The following is a 14964-nucleotide window of genomic DNA, read 5'->3' as shown; positions in this document are numbered from 1 at the left end:
TACACCTGGGCTGAAGATACAGTTGTACTTACCGTGGGTGGGGTAGGTGGTGCGTGGGTGTGTGAACGGGAGTCTCTGCCTGCGGGAGACAGAATATTTGGATTTGGGGGTGCATTTCTATGGGCATACATGTGTGGGAACACGCTGGTGGAACACCCTGTCCTGGGGAAATTTAGGGTCCTTCAGAAGTGTATTGTGTCCCAACACCGCAGCATGTCGTAATTGGGGTCAGCTTAAACCCTCATTTAACACTGTTGCTAAAAAGACAGAAGCTCATTTCCAGCCTGCAGCTTTCAAGATACGACATCTCTGTGGTAGGGAGGTTCGACAACCTGATGCCAAGAATCTATGTTACGGAGAAAGGAGTGGAGTCCGTTCCTTACTAGAAAATGTGACTCTGACTATTTCCACCACCTTTTTGGTTTCTTGTGAAAGGGAACACAAGAACTGTTTTTTGTGCCTTAAACATTCCCCAGAAGCTCCTATAACAAAATAGCTTTGACAATTTAACAGGAAATTGCCTCTGATTTTGAAATCATTCTAATTTCACCCTTAACACTCACTAAAATGCATTCGAAAACATTTCATGTATAATACACATGACACATAAAGCATGACCCATTCAATCGAATTCAAATGTACTTGACATCCTTAGACTTTTGTTTTTTAAAAAACAACACCCAGAAGTCTACATTTTAAGGGGCTTCCAAATTTACTGGCTTATTTTCTCCTTCAGTAAAATGTCTGTGAAATTCAACATCGGGTGAACACTGTCATCGGGTTGGCCTTTTTTTTTTTTTTTATTAGTATTATTAATGAAATTTCAAGTTAGACAGTTTTTCAGGCTCTCCTGAATCTCAGGATGGATTATTGACATACCTGACAGGTATGATGCAAATCTTCCATCACTTCAACTGTGTCTTCTCACCTACCTTCGTGTGGCTGCCCTTTCTGAGCCCTGGGGAAGAAGCAATATTGCTGCCGTCTCAGTCACTCTCTAAGAGAGATAACTATATTGGTGAGGCAGAATAATTTTTTTTTCCTCGAAAACTTCAGCTATTTGGGAGTTTCTAGGTGTCACTGCCACCAATTCCTACCTTGCTTCAGAAAAGAAGCCTTCAGGGCAGGCAACCTCTTGGCACCCGACCCCACTCTATTAAACAGTGTGAAGACAGGAATAATGTTGGCCGCTGAGGAGCAGACTGTTGGCAGTGCCAGCAGCAAGAATCGAATGTAGGTGCTCTCCTCCAGCACGGAATGCGGATATGCCCCCTCCAGCTACATCTTAGCCACAGAACTGGGAGCAGAGGGGCTAGTCTTTTTCCAATAGGAAGTCAGTCTGAAGCTTTTCAGACCAAGTGGAGGCCAAAATCTGGAGGCCAGCTTCACAAGCCATGGGAGTTCATGTTATAGAGCCAAGGAACTGTTGAGGTGGAGATGGAAGGGGTTAGAAATAACAGTATGCCTACGGCCTTCTGAGGAGACATATGGGCAGGGCCAGGAACAGAGGGAGGGTGAGTAAGGGACCCAGGCATTAGGTGCATAGTGAGCTTGGGTGTGAGGACACCAGGCGCCATGTTGGTGGTCTAGGTTGATTTTGCTGATCCAACCAGTGGACTAGGTGATGGGCCCCCCTCCTCACTATTCTACAGATGTCCTTCCTGGGGCTGCACTTCCAGCCATAGAGAAAGGGAGCCTTCCCAGGTAGAGCATCACTTTTGGGCCAAGGATATGTGATGGCTTTGTCTGTTAACTGGCATTCTAAGGAAATATGGAATTCTAATTACTCTTTAGAATAAATATCCTAAATTTTCAAAATATGCATTACATTAAAATGGAGTAAGTATGTTGTACTCTTTCTTTGATGATTTATAAGTCACCTTGGGATTGTAACCGGGCTGCTGGTCATAGGCACAGACATTGGTTAGTCATGTAGTACGATGGTTCCTTTGGTAAATGAGTACTTCCTGACATGGAGTTTTGGTTAATGGTAAAATGTGAATAGACAAGATGTACAGCACCATTTCTTTCATCCATTCCCTTCTAATTAGAAAAGTAAAGTATTATCAGTGCACAGCTATAGTAATATTCTTCTGGGGTTGTGCCCCACCAGTAGACGCTATAGGTGGAACATTCAAACACTCACTTGTGGTTGCTTGCTAATAACACGTGAACAATTATAGTTGAATGTTTGCAACCTTCCAGAGCTGAAGATCTGCATTTCTGGGCTCAGATAGTGTGTAAGTTGGGTTCTAAGTTGCAAAAATCAACTCAGATGAATTTTAGCAATAAATAAATAAATAAATGTGTGTATGTATATATACTATTTATATTAATAATATGTAATACAATCATTGTATAATATATTTAATATAGTTTTGCATAATATGCTTTATAACTATTTTTATATATGTCTATATCTGTATGGGTAAAATAGCTAGTAAGGTAGCCCACAGATTCCAGAGCACTGGAGACCCATGCTTGAAAAAGCATGGGAGTGAGAGCAACCCTAAGGCTCTTTAACAGGCAGCAGTATTTAGGCTTTCAGGATGCCGTCACTAGGTTCAGTCCACTGCCAATGTTTTCCACTCTTGCATCCATCTGCTGGAGGCTCAGACACCGGGGCAAGAGTGTCCACTTGGCCAGTGGGCAATATGCAAATACTTTGGTGAGAGGAGAACTTGATACCTTGCCTGGCAGATCCACAAAGTCAGTGGCGATGGCTCCCCAAGAGGAATTCGTGAGCTAGGAAGGTTCCCACAGCCATTTTGAGTCTTCACGTTCCCAGTCTGATGTGAGCAGGCTGGGTTGGTGCTTTTTCATGAATCTATAACTCTTCAGTTTAGGCCAGGTGGATTGGAGGGAGGGGTGACTCAGGAGCAGTCAGCATACCAGGGAGCTGTTCCATGAGTAAATGCGTATCCTTTCTCGAGCTAAGTAAGACTGGATTCGACCAGTGAGGTAATGCCCACTCGCCACTTATTAACGTTAGTGGAGAAAATCAGTTCTACCAGAGCTACGGTTCTGTCATCCAAAGCAATATTAATAGTGTCTAAGAATCAGGTAACAGAAAAAGAAGGGCTTTTGGCATTGTCTGGAGCTGAAGACATTGCATTAGTCTTATTTGTGTCTGAGTAGCTTAGAGCACAAAGTACATGACTTTTTTTTTTTTTTTTTAAGATTTTATCCATTTGCCTGACAGACGAAGATCACAAGTAGGCAGAGAGGCGGACAGAGAGAGGAGGAAGCAGGTTCCCTGCTGAGCAGAGAGCCCGATGCGGGGCTCGATTCCAGGACCCTGGGACCATGACCTGAGCCAAAGGCAGAGGCTTCAACCCACTGAGCCACACAGGCACCCCAGTACATGACTTTAAAAAAAAAAAAAAAAAAGATTTTATTTATTTATTTGACAGAGAGAGATCACAAGTAGACAGAGAGGCAGGCAGAGAGAGAGAGAGAGGAAAGCAGACACCCTGCTGAGCAGAAAGCCCGATGCGGGACTCGATCCCAGGACCCTGGAATCATGACCTGAGCCGAAGCAGCGGCTTAACCCACTGAGCCACCCAGGTGCCCAGTACATGACAGCTTTAATGCTGTTTATCTGAAAACACAGACTGGAACCGAATAGCAGTGTGATCTTGGTTAACTCACATAACCTCTGCACAGTTGTGAGATAGTATTATTGTAGAATGCTTGCAATTCAGAGCACATTAATTTATAAAGAACATAAATAAATCAACATCCAACAAAATTTCTTTCTTAAATATTTTAAACCTGAATTGGTGTTGAGATATCAGCTTACATCTCTGTTCCCAAGCCATCTGTACTGTCGTAAATATACTCTTTGTAAAGATACCATTTGCTTGCTTTTAAAGGGGGAGCTGGGGTCAATGAACTCTCAGGTCTCTTTCAGATTTAATATACCTGAGCTTGAATGTCAGCCCTCTGTATGTGACAGTGACGATGTTTTCGTTCTGCTCTCACCACATCTCTACGAGCAGAGTTGCATGCTTGGCTCCTGTCCTAGTGCCTGAGACTTAACAAGTGCTCAATTAATGACTCTTTTGAATTGATTTGCTCAAAGCAGCAAAAACTGATGTAGCAGTGCCTACATTAATGCTTCTCCAGCCTACAACGTGCATTGGCCCAAATGCTGGAAAGTTCAGAGATGCTAGTCTATCCGGCACTCCCTAGCAGATGGAGCCTCCATAATTGCTGTGTCCATCTGTCCCCAGCCACATCTCTGGGAAGGAACCCCTTCTTCTCCTATGACAACGCCTGGGAGCTGCCTGTTAACAATAGCTTGTGTTGGTGAGAAAATAATACAGAACATGTGGCTAGAACACAATGGACTAGAAACACTGTAATATATTTTCAAGGCTCTGGAATAATACTGATTTTGGAATAATGTGCCTTATGGCCAAACAGCCCGATGGTTAACCTTCAGGAGGAGCATTTCCCTGTATTATAAGTAAAGCTGCCTTGATGCTTGTCTTGAAATTAAAAGCATTAAAAAATAAGTGCACTGGAGGAAATACTTATATATATTATAAAACTTCTCTTTATTTTAGAGGAAATGTATAACTTCATAAGTCACTAACATTGTCTTTTTTATAAAGGTTCCCTTATTTTCTTCAAGGACAATGGATAAAAATATATTTTATAAACTTTAAAAATTTATGTAACAATAAGTTTCTATTATAGAACTTTAAAAATTCAGTACATAGTAAGAGTTTAAAAAAAAGAGTTAAATATCACAAGATATTTAAGCAAAGTTCCTATCTGAATTGTCTTTAAGTTTGATTTCATGTCATGATAACAACTTAGTTTTCTATTCAAAAATTCTGTTTAATTTTTGTTACTGTGGTCTTTTTACATGATATAACCTCCGTGAAGAACTCCCAAAACAAAAAAAGAAAGGACACAATAAAAAAAATTTCAAGTTTCTCCATGTTGCTATGGGAACTTAATCAAAAGCTGGTTGGTTAAGGAGATTTTTAATATAAAACTACTCAAGTACAGCATTATTCACAATCGCCAAAAGATAACAACCCAAACGTCCATCAACAGGTTCGTGGAAAATATGGTACATACATACAATGGAATATTATTCAGCCTTTAAAAGGAATGAAATTCTTGTACATGCTACCACATGGATGAAAACCAGGAAGGCATTAGGTTCCATAAACCAGACACAAAAGGACAAATACTGTACGAGTCTGTTTATATGAGGGACCTAGACTGGGTAAATTCATGAAACAGAAAGTAGAACAGTGGTTACCAGTGACGGAGGAGAGTTACTATGTAATGGGTATGGAGTTTGTTTGGCATGATAAGAAGGTTCTGGAAATAGTTACTGGTGATGGTTCAACATTGTGAATGTAGTAATACCACTTAGTTGTATACTTAAAAATGGTGAAAGTGATACATTTTGTTATGTATATTTTTCACAATGAAAAAAAATGGTCTTATTTACACATGAAGAAAAAGTGGGGGGATGGGAAATATATTCTTAGGGCTTTATCATTACTGGTTTGTTTGATTTGTATTCCTTGAGTACTTACTGTAGGGTGGTCTCCTACTAAGCTTTTTATCATTCTTGACACACCCTAAGAAGTTAGTATTTTTAGTGCCCTGATACTAATGTGATAAAACTGAGATTTACAGAATTCACCTAACTTTTCCTGAGCACAAATGCTAGAGCTAGGATCCAAGCCCTACTGAGTCCATGGCCCAGAGCCTCCCTAATGCCCCGTGGCTGTTTCATAAGGAAGTTATCGTCCTTCTGGAAACTTCCAACTTTGGGCATCCAAGGGCATTTCTCGTTCTCTTCCTGCTGCTTGTTCTAGGTCTTTGTCATTGACCTGTCTTCCCCACTCTACCTTTTCCACAAACCTTAAACAAAATGGCAAGTTCACCAGAGGCCCACCTACCTTTCCTTTTCTCCCCACACTTCACTTTCTCCTTCATCAACTGATGCACATGTGCGGCCTTCACCTCAGAACCGGTGCCTTCTAGGTTGACTTCTATACCCTGACAGCCCGCTTCATTCAGATGTGGATGTTATCTCTCCCTATGGGTCACTTTGGTGGGGTCAACTAATCATACAGGCTAGACGGGTGGCCCCTTCATCTCTCCCTGCTCCCGGCCTGTTCCTAGCATCCTCACAGAGATCTGTTTGGCCAGCATCCTCAGGGAATTGTCGGTTGAGCAGGCTTGAATAATTACTTTTCCACTTGAGCTTCCAAACAAGAGTTGAGTGTCTCATGTTCCAAACCTGCATTTCCCACAGTCAGCTAGACTTCTGAGACCATTAGCCCGGCACCTCAAACTCATCATATTCAAAATCTAGTTAATAGCTTCACAAGCTTCTCAGTCATTTGGCATCAGTCAGCTACATCTTCATACCCAGATCCTTCCATGCCCGCCTCCTTTCCAAACACACCAACATTGCCCTAGTTGAGCTTGTAAAATATCTTTGGAGTTAACCTCCTGGTTGTTCTCTCTGATCTCCAGTATTTTCTGTATTCCAAGACTTTTTTTTAAAGATGATCATATATCACTTTTTGGTCAGAAAACTTTGATGGCTCCCCAGGACTTACAGACGAACATAAAAAATTTTTATAGGACATTCCAAACCCTACAGACTCAGATTCTCAGCCCCCATCCAGGCCTTACCCTGTCTGCACCCCTCCCCCCCCCCACCGTCTGCGTTTGGTCACACCGGAGCACCAGCCATTCCCACGCACAGACTGGATTTCCCCGCTCTTCGCCGCTCTTGGCTCGTGACACTCCCTCTGTCTAGACTGCCTTTCCCTCTGCCCGCCCCGGCTATGAAATGCTACCCTTCTTCAAGACTTGGTTCAAGCCCCCTTTGTGATGCTTTCCCTGGACCAGGCCCCCTCGCCCTACCCCCTATTCAATTATACTCTTCCCAATGTTTTTTTAGCATGCTGGAAGTCCCTCTCTCATGACGTTTGACATATTCTGCCTTATATTATTTTCAGCTATGTGATGAAAGATGCTTTAAGGAAAAAAACCCATATTTCACAGCATTCTGTCTCCCCTGTGGCCCTTAGTCATGATTTTCACATGTAAGTCTTCAAGAAACAAAATTAACTGGACTATATTTAAAAGCATTGTACCTGATCCCCTCTAAGGCCACTCTCTGGTATTCAAATGTCTTGACTATATGACATAAACTTAAGCCAAGTCTTTCTGTATCGATGAAAGTTGAATCTGGCAGGTAGGAGTTGAATCTGGCAGGTAGGAGAGGTTCCCTATCTCCAGCTTCACCTCCCCACCCATGCAATAGTAGCTAAGCAGCTTAGTTTTTTTGTTTTTCTTTTGTTTGTTTTGTTTTGTTTTGTTTTCTCATAAAGGAACTATGGAAGTATGCAGCAGAGAGCTAATCTGGCAAACTCCACAAGTCATCAAGAACTCAGGCCACTTTTAGCTTTCCACTCTGCCATCCCTAAGTTGTGACCCTCATGGTCCAATAGCTTCTAGAGTACCAACATCACATCAGAGTTCCAGATGGAACTCCCAGGAACAGAAGAAAGGATGCCCTCTTTGAAGGAAATTCCCGAAAAGATCTACCCTAACTTTCATCTACTTCATACCGGCCAAAACTTAACTTTTGGGCCACCCTTATTTGCAACAGAAGGTGAAGATGATAGGAGTAAACCGAGTTAAATATGGGGGAGGAAATTGATACTTGATAGGCAACTAGTAGCCTCAGCCAAATTCTTCCCCCCAGCCCCACTTTACTGTAATTAAAATAGAATATTGCAAGTTTAGGGTATACAATGTGTTGATTTGATACATTCACATATTACAAAATGATTACCACTATAGCATGAGCTAACACCCCATCCTGTCACATAATTACCTTTTCTTTTTTATGGTGAGAACATTTAAGATCTACTCTCTTAGCAACCTTCAAGTGTATAATAAAATATTATTACCTGTAATCACCATGTTGTTCATTAGATGCACGGAACTTGTTAGTCTTGTAATTGGAAGTGTGTTCCTTTCAACCACCATTTCTGTTTCCCCACACCCCTGCCTCGAGTAACCTCTACTCTACTCTCTTTCTCTGAGCTCAGCTTTGTTAGGTTCCACATATAAGGGATATCATGCAGTATTTGTCTTTCTCTGTCTGACTTATTTCACTTAGCATAATTCCCTCAAGTTTCATCCAAATTGTTGCAAACAGCAGGGTTTCCTCCTTTCTTGAGGCGGAACAGTATCCCATTGTATGTAAACGCTACAGCTTCTTTAGCCATTCATTCACTGACCGGACACCTAGGTTGCTTCCACACGACAATACTCTTAATGGTAATTTTTAAATCAGGAGGATTTTATTCTGCTGGATCCCATATTCCTTCTTTTGGCCTTGTGGGGGAAAGGATTGGAGACAGCGGAAGCAGAGAGCCGGGGCCTAGATGCAACATATTTATCTTTCTGTTGCCGTTTGAGGAGAGAAAGAAGGAAATACCCACAGAAAAGCATCTAGTGAGCTAACTGATCCTACTTTCTATTCAGTCGAAAGAAAAGCCGCTGTGAAGAAGAGAGGGGAGGGTTAGGAGCGTGGCAAGAATTTGCCAGGCTCCCTATTGTCGCCACAGGCTGCAAAGGAAGCCAGAACCGAGGGTGGCTCTATAGGAAAATTAGCTAGGATTCCTATCTGAGTTTTTAACATAATATCCAAATGAAATGGGAAAGATTTTAGGATCACTTATTCTCAGTATAGGAAGGAGGGTACTTCTCGAGGCTGAATTTGACTCTAATGCCTCACCTTCAAGAGTTTTGTCATTAACGGGTAGGGATCTTTGTTCGTACACTTAGCAGAGAATCTTAACAAATAGTGCTTCATTCCACACCTTTTAAATCCCACTGATTTCCAGAAGTGTGAAGAGAGTAGAAGGCAAAAGCTGTAAAGCAGAGAGTTAAGTAGGAAGCTTTGAATTGGCACGGTTAATAAAAAATTAAGGATTGTTATGAGACACTTCAGGCAAAGCTAAGCAAACTAGGGGATTGCGTAGTGTGAAAGCAGATGAAATTTAATTTGGTTAAGTGTAAAATAATGCACTCTGGGAAAAATAATCTAAACTTCTCATAATCTCTGATAGGCTCTGAACTCGTAGCAAAATAATTTAAGAGTCATGTCTGATAACTTGGGGAAAATATCTGTCTGGTATGCGGTAGCAATTTAAAAAGCCAATAGGATGCTTGGGGGTTAAAAGAAAAAAATAATATAGAAAATTTAAGATAACGTATAAAACATTAGTGCCATTCTGTGTCCAGTTTTGGTTATCATAGGAGATATCAAATCCCAGAAAAGGGACTTGGAAATAGTTTTTAAGAAGTTGTGAGACTTGGGATTTATATGAGCTTACTGACTTGGAAAATGGCATTTTGGAAAAAAGGGGAAGAGGTGTAATACAGAGAGCAGGAATAACAATTTAGAAAGGGATAAGTTCCTCCCTGGATCCAGTGTCCCATGATATGAAAAGCCAACACTTGGCAAATTCATCCAAAAAAAAAAAAAAAAGAATATTAAACAAAGATATAAGATGATCTTTAACCAGTGTTCCTTCAAGTTGTAGATTTCGCTGTTCTGGGAGGGGACTTGTATTTGATTAAGGGGCACAGAATTACATTAACATTTGTGCCTGTTCAGCTGAGAATGAGTAAGTGAAGTGTAAGAAAGTTCCCTGTGGGATAGCAGACCAAGTCAGTGTACAAAATGGGGAAGGCTCAGCTGAGTGCTGCTGGCAGCCAGCGAGAGAAAACCGAACCCAGATGAGTCCCGTACGTGTTTCTGTTTTGTACAGATTCTTTCATTCTCCTCCAGCCCCACTGTCACGAGTCAGCACTTCCCGCAGCAACAACTGGCAGGGGTGCTTCCGGAAGGAAGAGGGTGTTAGGACTCTGCCAAGGAACGTCCCTGGGCGAATGAGAAGCAGGGTTGGGAAGCCAGGCTAGAAACACAGATCCTTTCCCTGAAATCAATACATCATGCTCTCTTTCTCCAGTGGAAACTGTACTAGCATTAACCTGGCCCTTGACCCCACTTTAACCTCATCTCCTGAAACACATAATCCCGGGTTATCCATTTTCCAAATATAAGTAAGTGCTGAGCCATGCTTCCCCCTGCGAACGCGACCTGCCCGGTGACGGCAATACTGTTGTATTGACAGATATGCCTGCTACCTGCTGACGCCTTGGAGAACCGATTGATTGGCTCAAACAAAAATCTAGAGATTTATTTGAAGGGCCAGATAGGTCCTTCACAGCATTTTCTCCATTCAAGATGTCAGTTCTGCCTTAAAACCGGGAAGCTAAGGAGCAAGTACACTGTTACAGGTGTTTGGCCAACAGAAATGCAACTGGATATCCACTGGGTCCCTGTGAAATTAGCATCTGGGCTGAGATTTACAGGCCACCCTTCTGAAGATCTCTCTCCACTAAAACGACGCTTGAGGGGTGCCTGGGTGGCTCAGTGGGTTAAAGCCTCTGCCTTCGGCTCGGGTCATGATTCCAAGGTCCTGGGATCGAGCCCCGCATCGGGCTCTCTGCTCGGCAGGGAGCCTGCTTCCCCTCTCTCTGCCTGCTTGTGATCTCTGTCTGCCAAATAAATAAATATAATCTTTAAAAATAAAATAAAATAAAATGACACTTGAAATCCTACTGGACACTGGATACCCCTTTCCGCCCACCATTATTTTGCCCATCCTTGAAGCACCAGGGCTGCTGGGACAGGGTGTGAGTGGAACAGGAATTCATTTCCTCACAGTGCTGGAGGCTGGGTTCTGAGGTCAGTGTTCGTCTCTTCTGAAAGCCTCTCTCCTTGGCTTGTAGGTTGGCCATCTTCTTCCAGGGTCTTCTCTGTGTGCCGATAACCTCATCTCCTCTCCTTATCTTCATCACCTCTTTAAAGACACTATCTCCAAAGGCAGTCACATTCTGAGGTAACTGGGGGTTAGGACTTCAACATGTGTATGTGGGAGACACAGTGCTGTCCCCAACACCCCAGTTTTACCACCGTGACTTTAAGACACAGGATTTCATGACCTTCCCTGGTTATGTGATGAGTAACTATCACGATTAGAACTGAAATTCAGTCCCCTTCTTCTCAAATAGGAGAAGCTTGCAAACCATACGTTGTTATCCCTTGCTTCATTTGTCAATCAAGGATCTCTCTTAAAAGAGAGAGTAGTTCCCAATAGCATTTAAATTCGGCAAATCCCTTTGTTTTATCACAGGAAAAAAACAAATGAGTGAGATATGTGAATGAGGGGACAGATCTCTCCATGTTCCGCTTCAGGCACTGGGTAGCCATATTGTTCTTGCCGGGTGAGAGCTTTCCAGACAATACTCTACAGGGCGACCCCAGCCGAGCGATAGCTCAGCAACCACATGCAACCTGTTCTTGTCAGTGGGGATCACCATATTCCATACAAAAATAAAAAGCTGCGTTTACTGCCCAGTTCAGTCATCAGGAACACTCTGATTCCTCCTCTCAGCCTTTCCAGGGGAATTAGGAAAATGGCTCTGCTGTCAGTTTTATTTTCTTTCTGCCCAGAGCCTTACTAAAACGAACTCTGCTGTTTAATATTTTAAACATGTAAATAGCAAAACTCCATCCATGTCTTTGATATCAGGATCCAGCAATGCCTGGGAGGACCCAGAAGCCAAGGGGCAGGCTTTTAGACAACGTGGCAGGCTGGCTCTTGGTTTGGAATCCAGGTATCAGCCTTGGCTTCATAAGCTTTTGTGCTCAAGCTAGCCTTCTGAGCCTACCTAGCGTCTTTCTCTGGTGGCAACAAAGAAATGAAGCAGGAGAGCCCCCTCAGTCCCCACTTTTGGAAGCCCCCACTGATCAGAGGCGAAAGAAGGGGCGGCGCTACCTGGCCAAGGCATAGCTCAAAGTTAGGGCCTAAGGAACGGAACACCCTTCAAGTTTTGTTGGTCTTTCAGAAGAATTGAGATACTACCACATTGGAGGATAAAATAGAAGGAGGTAGGAATTTTAAAAAGCAATGCAAATGTGGTTCCCTTTTAAGGCAAGGAAAGAGATCCTTGAGAAAGGAGATACACACACACACACACACACACACGATGTGTGGGCACGCACTCAAACAAGAAAACATCCGTGTTCAAGCAGTAGCCGCCTGAGGCCACAGAGAAATATTCCTAGCAAGTGGAAGTAAATTGCACCAGAAAGAGAAGGGGAAAGGGGTGAAACGGGGCCCCCAGAGCCTCCTAGGTACCCCCCAAGCCACCTAAACCAGACCCTGTGCTCCCTCCAAGCTGGCTGTCCTGTCATTCCCCAGGATCGTCTGGAATGCCGCTGGAGAGGCAAGACAGCTTTAGAAACAGGAAATGGGAAGCGTTCTGCTTAAAATACTTCAGGCTGTGTGCACGAGAGAAAGAGCCGGTCTGTGTGGCGATAAGAGGAGTGCTTGTGTGGACGCACCCGGCCGGGCCAGTGGGCAGCCGGGCGGGCATCAGGCTGGCCCGGCCTGCTCGACTCCTCTCCTCCACAAAGGCTCACTTGTTCTGCAGAGCCGTTTTCCTTGAATCTCAGAACCAAGGGTCTTTTCTTTTCTTCTCCTTCCCTCGCGTCAGGGAAGGCTGTTGTGTGCCGATGCCCGGGAAAGTAAACACACGCGTGTGAATATCGGCGGCTCCCCCGCAGTCGGCGAGCTCTTTCCTCCACCCAGGTGGGAGGAGAGCGGGCCTCTCCGGCATGCTGGATAGTCTGAAAACAGACCGCGAAATGCATAATGAAGAGCCTCCGAGGAGTCAATCTGCATGTTAAAATGGTGCTCAGCAGCCCGGGCTGTCACACAACATAATTTGAAGATAAATGTGCATCCAATCAGACGGCCCGTCACTGACTGGCAGGGTCCTGGCTATAAGGATTACCTGCCTGCCCGGCGACGGCAGAGCTTACAAGGGGCCACAAGTTAGCCAACCCCCTCTAAATCTGTGCTGAGGCCGGCAGACCGTCTCTCGACCCTGCCCCGATCGGCACGGTCAGCCTGACGCCAAGAGACCATCTGAGCGAGAGGAGCCGTGAAGGAAGTGCATATTGATCCCAGCAGACAGACAGGGGGCTCTCAGCACGTGGAGTCCCGGGGCTGCAAGCCGCAACAAAGGACGGCGTTCAGCCTGACACGTGGAAGCCGAGAAGCTGGCTGGGCGCCCCCCCCACCGGCCCCACCAGGTACTGCCCACCCCACGGTCTCGGCGGCAGCCACGACGGGGACACGCAGCCAGTCACAGCCTTCACGTGAATGATGTGGAGAGACGCCACTTTTGTCTCTGAACATTTGACAGCAATTAGGACCTGACTCTGGGGGCAGGACATCACACGAACGCGGGAACACTGGAGAAATGAGGTTAGAGCAGAGAAATTAGCCATCTGCCTGGTGAAGACAGTATCCTCGAGGTAGCATTTGCATAGGAACAACAGGCAGCATGTATCCGTTTTCATTGTCCTGCACTGCTGCTAGTCAGAGCACAAAAGGGCTGATGAGGACCATGTTTTCTTTAAGGCCCCGGACTTAGAGAGAGGCTGCATGTGCTTCCCCCACCCCAACCCACAACCCACCTAAATTCGAAATGCCTCATGGAGCTGCAGCTAAATGCCAAGCCCTGGGGAAGGATTCATGTTTGCTGGAGGTTTTCTGCATTGCTCCCTTCCTGAGGTTCCCAGACTCTGAAAATAGGCAGCCTCCAGCCAAATTTGGAGCACAGGAAAGAGCAGCAAATAAAACTGTAAGGCCCTACTTTGGATGTGGCAAATCCCTGTCGGGAAGATGAAGGGAAGAGACACTCCTAGATGAGAAGTCATTCCCAAACTGAGCCCCAAACATGTGCCTGCAGCCCACTGAGGCCCAGTGAGAGCAGAGCCCTCCCCCCAACCCCATGTTTACGGGGGAGACGCCACCGCCCTGGGCCACCAACTCCACAGGGAAAGAGCACAGCCTACAGGTGTTCCTGGTCCAGCTCCCCCACTCACTACAGGCCAACCAGAAGAGGTAGGAGGAAGGCCCACCATCACCTCCCCGTGGTGTATGCTGCCCTCCTCGGGGCCCTTTTCACTTGGGGAGAGCCAACCAAGGAAGTCTGTTTTCATAGATGTACACGATCCAACACTTGTCTCTGTGTACGTGTGAACTCTAAGTTTCACTGTGCCAGGATGGCCTAAAAACAGTTAAATTGTTTATTTAAAAAATGCTTTGGCTGATTTTTCATGAGCTGAAGTAATGACTCATCATGATTTATGAGTTAGTCATATAGATCTCACCATAATTCTTGAGACTCATCGTCTTCCCTCTCCCGCCACTTGCCGCCAAGTTTCCTCCACACTCATGTTGCCTGATGCAGCTCCCACCGGTTCCCAACGACCCCAGTCAGCCAGACAGACACCTCCAGCTTCTGTTGGACCAAACGGATGGTTGTGTGTATTTTCTCATCAGGTGATATAAATGGGGCATTTGCATCTAGAGTAAATATTGGGAAGGGATTTTTTCATCCTTAACAGTGTGTGCTACTCATTTTACTCAATTGCCTTGACCTTAGGATGCCAGACATTTTCTCAGGGTTTTGAGAGAAGGCGGCATCACCATGAATGGAGCACCTGGCTTCAAATCCAGCGCCCGTGTACCCCAGCCGTGAAATGAGCTTGGCATGTGTTCAGTGTGCTGGAAGTAAGACCACACTCCATTGCCCTGTGGGAGGCCTCCGTCTTTTACGGGCTTTCTGCCTCCGTTTGCCCACCTATGAAATTAGAATAAGAGCTAATCCTTGCCTAATGCAGGAGAACAAATGAGGCTAGTACAGAGAAAATAGCCGTAATGGGTGTGCAGGACGGATTATTTGTGTGAAAATGCTTCAAGATCATTGGAAGAAAGTTCTTACCGTAAATCTGGTCTAGAGGCAGAACTG

At 44.6% G+C, this 14964-nt stretch overlaps 1 protein-coding gene across 3 annotated transcripts in view; it reads left to right on the top strand.

Moving 5' to 3' along the window:
• The window catches only part of MAML3 (mastermind like transcriptional coactivator 3), a 402671-nt gene that overhangs the window by 330479 nt on the left and 57228 nt on the right, over positions 1-14964 (top strand). The window lies entirely within an intron of this gene.

This window comes from Mustela erminea, chromosome 2 (genome assembly GCF_009829155.1).
Source record: "Mustela erminea isolate mMusErm1 chromosome 2, mMusErm1.Pri, whole genome shotgun sequence".
In the NCBI taxonomy this organism is placed as follows: Eukaryota; Metazoa; Chordata; class Mammalia; order Carnivora; family Mustelidae; genus Mustela; species Mustela erminea.
Note: the sequence above shows the minus strand (reverse complement) of the source record. Positions and strands in the feature narration are given on the sequence as shown.